The following is a 6,000-nucleotide window of genomic DNA, read 5'->3' as shown; positions in this document are numbered from 1 at the left end:
ATTTCCAAATCAAACTCTAATCCTAACTAAACAAAACCCTAATTTTCATCTAACCTTAACCCTAAAACACACACATTCCCCCATCACCCAAAGAAACCCTAGCCACCTCCCCTTTAGAAATAAAGAAAGAAAGAAACGTTGAGAGCAGAGAGGAGAGGGAAGAGAGGAAGGAGATGCGTTGGAGCTGGTGGGCCTCGCCGTCACTGTCACTGTACCCTACTAGTCGCCGTCGAGATGACCAAACGGAGTGGAGAGAAGTTCTGCGAAGGAGAGAGAGAGAGCCTGGGAGGGAGCTGTCGCCTTCGAAGCTACGTTCCGTCGCCGTCGTCCAGTGTCATCGTTGCCATGGTGTCACCGTCGAAGGAGAGGGAGAGGCGTGAACCAGAGCAACGAAAGGGAGAAGATGCTGCATCTGGGAGTCATCGTCACGTCCGTCGTCGTCGTCATGAGCTACATGTTGCTGCCGCCGTCCTCGCCGCGAAGCCAGTGTCACTGTCGTCCATGGGTGAAGCCGAAGAAAGAGTTCGCGAAGAGAGGGAGATTGGCGGAGGAGAAGTTATTAAAGATTTTACGACATTGATGATTTAGGATTGCGTTATCAAGATTGCATGGTTGAAGTCAAAGCTGTTTCTATTGTTTCGGAAGTAAGCGGAGCTGCGGATGCGGTCGCCGCTGTCACGGGCCGGGTGGAGAAAGAGATTTATCGCGTTAAAATCGCTGCGGGCGTGATTCTTTGAGGTAAGGGATTGTTTTAATAAGAAAATGTTTTGGACTTTGAATTAATTATCAAAAGAGACAAGTCTTGAATATTTTTAAGGATTTGAAAGAGAATCGGATTTTTATGATTTAGTTTATTTATGATTTTAACTTATTTGGTTTTTAATAACAACGAAAAGAGATTTGATTTACTAGCTAATGATTCTTAAAATTAAATTAATTATAAATTTAAGGGTTTGAGAATAGGAGTGTGAGTGTGAAGGTTATGCTTGAGATTGAGATGTGATTAGTGATAATTGATTTTGATAGAGGAGTTAGAAACAAGAGTTAATGGAATGTGATGATGAATGGTAAATGAGTATAATGAGGGATGATGATGAATGGGTTTAATTATGCTTGAATATGAATTGAGAATAGATTGTAAATGAGATTTATAAATGAGAATGATGATAGGATTAACGTTGGATATGATTATGATTAAGATTGAACAGAATGATTAAGAGGATGACTAGTAAAGATTATTTATTATGGTTGAGATTGAAATATACTTGCCTGGGTATATGCAGTGGAGTGATTTCGCTTGCTTCAGGATGTAGTTGAGATAGAATCATTATGACGATGAGGAGTGATGTTGATTGATAATGAGAAATGTGATTGAGGATAAGCATGACAATGAGACTAAGTCTGATGAGGTACACCTGCCTGGGTAGATGCAGTGGAGTGATTCTGCTTGCTCTGGGACATGGTGAAACGTATTTGCCTGGGTAGATGCAGTGGAGTGATTCCACTTGCTTTGGGTTATCGTTTGAGATCCTAGGATAGACGCAAGGATTGTGGTTTTGTCCCACTTGCTCCCAGTTGATATTTGAGCTTCTGGGGTAGATGCAAGGATTGTGGTTTTGTCCCACTTGCTCCCAGTTAGAATGTTGACCCTGCGTCGCAAGTTGTGGCCGGACACTTATACCTTTCTGGATGCTCCTCCTTGAAGATGTAAAATTTCTCTTGGTAGATGCGCGCACGCAGGGACTGCCCAGGGTTCGCTACTAGACATATCAGGTTTGGCTGTATAACTGACAGATGAGCTCATTAACCATAGGGTAGGCATGCATCATTTGCATTTGTGTGTATTGTTTGGGTGTGAATCTTGTTCTTGGTTTGCCTAATTGAGTAATTGCATCTATCTGCTATTTGATCTAATTGCTCTATTTGTACTTTCTATTTGTGTATGCTTTGTATTTTTTTATCTATGTTTGACAATTGAAAGGTCCTTCATGCTGGCGGTGGTGACGCTGAGGGTTGGTTCTGATATGTGGTGATGGAGGTTGAGACAGGATGGACTAGGCGCTATCTTATTACTCTAATTTATGTATTGGTTGCGTACGAGTGAGCAATGTAAGTTGGCTAGGAAGCCTTTAGGCATGTCGTTGGTCGTTTCATTTCTTTAAACTATTCACTTTACTGATTTGTAAACTAAAGAAGTTTTCTTTACGACTTTTCAAAATAAGTTTTTCCACAAAGCTTTTCCAAAAGGTTATTTCAAGGATAAACTATTTTATAATGAAATTAATTCTATTTACATGTATCGCTTTGCTTTGATGGTATTTCCTTCCGTTTTGAAAACCTGCGAGGATGATGTTCTCATCCACCTACAGATTTCTTTTCATTGATAGGTTCAGGAAGCTTTGGCGCGAAGCCGTGATCGATTTATAAAGCTTTATTTATATATGTGTTGTATTTTCTGTTGTTGGTTTAGTTGAGATTTTATCCCTCGTCATTTTTTATTTTGAGTGTTTAGAGGGGCAGAACTTGTATTTTGAGGATGGAATGGATACCGATATATATGTTTTATATTATGTGATTATACTTATGTATTTACGTGGTTTAAAGAAAAAGGCTTTTCATTTTCATAGTTAAAAATTTGGTTATATTCGCGAAGGCTCAATATTAAATAAATATATTTCGTACTATATAGTACGAAATTAAAGGAGTAGAGGTAGATAACGCCAGGACTTTTAGTGTGATCATGAGGTGCTAAAAGTTAGGGCATTACACCAGGCATGTCGGATGCTTTCCAAGAAAAGAGGTCGAAGTTTTGTTGTAAGAGCTTAACGAGATATGTTTTCAATTCTTTATCCAGGTTGGCTCCTATGCTTGTTGTTTTCCTTGCCTGATCTCTGATTTAAACCTCTTCGGTCTTTCCACTACGTTGAGGTTGTAGTTCTTCTCGTGCTCGAACACCACCCAGTTCAATGGTGTTGACTTCTTTTCCCTTAATGCTTCCCCGTAGATTCAAGCTTTCATTATAATATTTTTGCGCCAACCTCTGATCTCCTCTTATGTTAGCGATTCTCTCTGAAGTTGGAAATTTCATGCAGAGATAGGGAGTGAAAACGACCGCAGCTAGTCGGTTCAAAGTTGTCCAACCTATCAATGGATTGTAGGCTGATGCCATGTCGACCACAATGTAGTCTATACTCAAAGTTCTGGATTTCAAACATTTACCAAAAGTGGTATACAAGGAAATGAAACTGAGAGGTCGGATGGACATGTCTCCTAACTCGAAAAGATTGTCGGGATAGGCTCTCAGCCCTTTCTCTTCTAACCCAAGCTTGTCAAAAAACACGTTTGAATAATATGTCGGCTGAGCTCCCCTGATCTATTAGAGTTCCGTAGAGATTTGCATTGGCGAGTATCATCATAATCATAACAGGATCGTCATGGCCAGGGGTTACTCCTTAAGCATCTTATTTGGTGAATGAGATTGTGGATAAATCGGAAACTTTGCATTCTTCACTGATTTGGTAGACTTCTTTTAGATGTCTCTTGCGAGAAGACTTTGTTACCACTCCTCCTGCAAATCATCCAACTATCATGTGGATGTGCCTATCAGGAGTTTGTGGTGGTCGATCTCATCAACCCTGTCTTCATCACCCCTCTTCCTTTTTCCTGGATCGTCCGATCTTTCTGCGAGGTATCTTTCTAACCGACCTTCTCTGGCTAGTGTTTCTATCACATTTTTTAAATAATATCAATCGGTGGAATGTCCATATAGTTTGTGATACTTACAGCATTTCGTCCGACTTCCAATTTTCTTATTCTTGATGTGACGAGGAGGTGAAAGTTTTTCAGCGTGGCAAATCTCCCTGTAGATGTCGACAAGAAAAACCCGGAGTGAGGTGTAGTTATGGTATCTTCGAGACTTGTCCAATTTGTATTCATAATTTTTCTTCGCTTCCTTATCTTTATCCCAAGCTTGATATGGAAGGTTTCGCTTTGGGATGGGCTCTCTAAGTCAAAAATTCTCCTCCATGTTGATTTACTTTTTCGCCCGTTCTTGTACTTTGTACATAGAGGTCGGATGTCGCTTTGATATGGATTGATAAAATGACCCTTCTTCGAGGTCATTAACTAACCCCATTATTATTGCTTCTGGAGGTAAACTCTGAATTTTCAAGCAAGGTTTGTTGAATCTTTCCATATAAGTTCGGAGTGTTTCTCCGACCTCTTGTTTGACCCCTAAGAGACTTGGAGCGTGCTTGTCTTTATCTTTTTGAATAGAAAACCGGGTGAGAAACTTCCTTGCGAGGTTGTCAAAACAAGTCACCAGCCTATGTGGTAAGCTATCGAACCACTTCATCGTCGCTTTAGTTAATGTTGTCGGAAAAGCTTTGCAACGGGTCGCATCGGACGCATCAACCAAATATATTCGACATTTAAAATTACTGAGATGATGTCTTGGGTCAGTTGTTCCATCATATAAGTTCATGTCGGGACTTTTAAAGTTCCTTAGAACCCTAGCTTGCATGATCTCTTCTATGAATGGATCTTCTCCACCGAAAGGACTTTCTTCCCGATCTGCATGGTTGCTCAGTCGGCCATGATACCCATGTACAAGTCCCATGATTTTTGTTGGGTGCAAATGCTCCTCCTCATTCTCAGGTGGATGTACCTTTGGATTGATTCGCATGGGCTGAGGGTTTCCTGATGTTCCCTCCCCGTTAGGATTGCTTGTTCTATTTGGTCGTGGAAGTATCACGAGTGCTCGGTCGTCATTATGGTGCTCTGGTTCAAATTCGAATATCGTATACCCATCTTCGAACTGATTGTCTGTCATGATTGGATATGGACTTCCAAGTCCCCGGCAACGGCGCCAATATTCCAAGGGTTACCTAAAATGAGATTGCTTTTGGGCCTGAACGTGGCGTCCAGACTCCTTTTGAAGTAGCATCCGACTTCTTTGTCAAAGTGCTGCCGTCCAAGTTCCTTGTGAGGAGGTGTGGGTGGTACCTACAAAGGACTTCGATGCTTAAGTTAGGAAGGGTTTAAATCAAGTTTTTAGTAGATTGGGTCCTGAATATACATGAGAATGTCAGTGTATTTATAGTAGAGTAGATAACCACCTTTTAGAGTAGTTTCACCTTTGATGGTGGATGACCGTTGTCTTTTTCTAGAAAAATTGTTGAGATCTTCCTTTTAGATAAATAGAAGATATCTTAGGAGTTAGTTATTTGTTCAGACAAGTAGAGTTGAGCGCCTATTTGTTCTTGTGCGCAACCTCTATGAGATCAAGTAAGTGTAGATAAGGCCAACTCTCTTGGGTAAAATTTTATTCATTTAGAATCTGGCTATATTTTTGGATTAAGGTATGAACAATAATAATAAAACAAATTATGCTACACATCATCGATCCCGAACACAATTTACAATTTTTATCATACTGTGCTTTTTAAAGAGCAACTCCTCTCAAAACCTTAAAAGATGTTGAGATGGAATAATCTCATTCTTACTAAGGAGTTTTGTAGTTATGGAGAATTCAATTAAAAAAAACTCCTTTTTTATTCGATTATTTGATCTTAAAAATGCTGATTTTAAGAATAAGTGATTATTTTTTTCGATCTTTATTGTCTAATTTGAGAGTAAATAACTAATGCATTCTATTTTTTTAATAGAATTTTTACAACCAAACATAACCTAAAAAAAAAAGTAAAACCAATTTACCAAATATTATCTCTCTTTTTTTGTGAAAAAGAAAAAGAATGAAAATAGTAATATTAGCTATGACGAAAAACTGTTAATTACTTAACCTTTTTCAAATAGAACATATAATTTTATATTCTGATGATTCTTTCGTAATTGACAATCAATCCACCTTCTTTAATTTGCTTAGAATTAATGGATTCAATGATTTAAAATTATATATATAATATGCTCTTATGCTACTGATGTCATATTCACTTGGACTGATATCACTGTATATGCATGCTACGTACCTCGAGCGCATTA

This window comes from Arachis hypogaea, chromosome 3, assembly GCF_003086295.3.
Source record: "Arachis hypogaea cultivar Tifrunner chromosome 3, arahy.Tifrunner.gnm2.J5K5, whole genome shotgun sequence".
Lineage (NCBI taxonomy): Eukaryota > Viridiplantae > Streptophyta > Magnoliopsida > Fabales > Fabaceae > Arachis > Arachis hypogaea.
The sequence above is the reverse complement of the archived record's forward strand: the minus strand, read 5'-3'. Positions refer to the sequence as shown.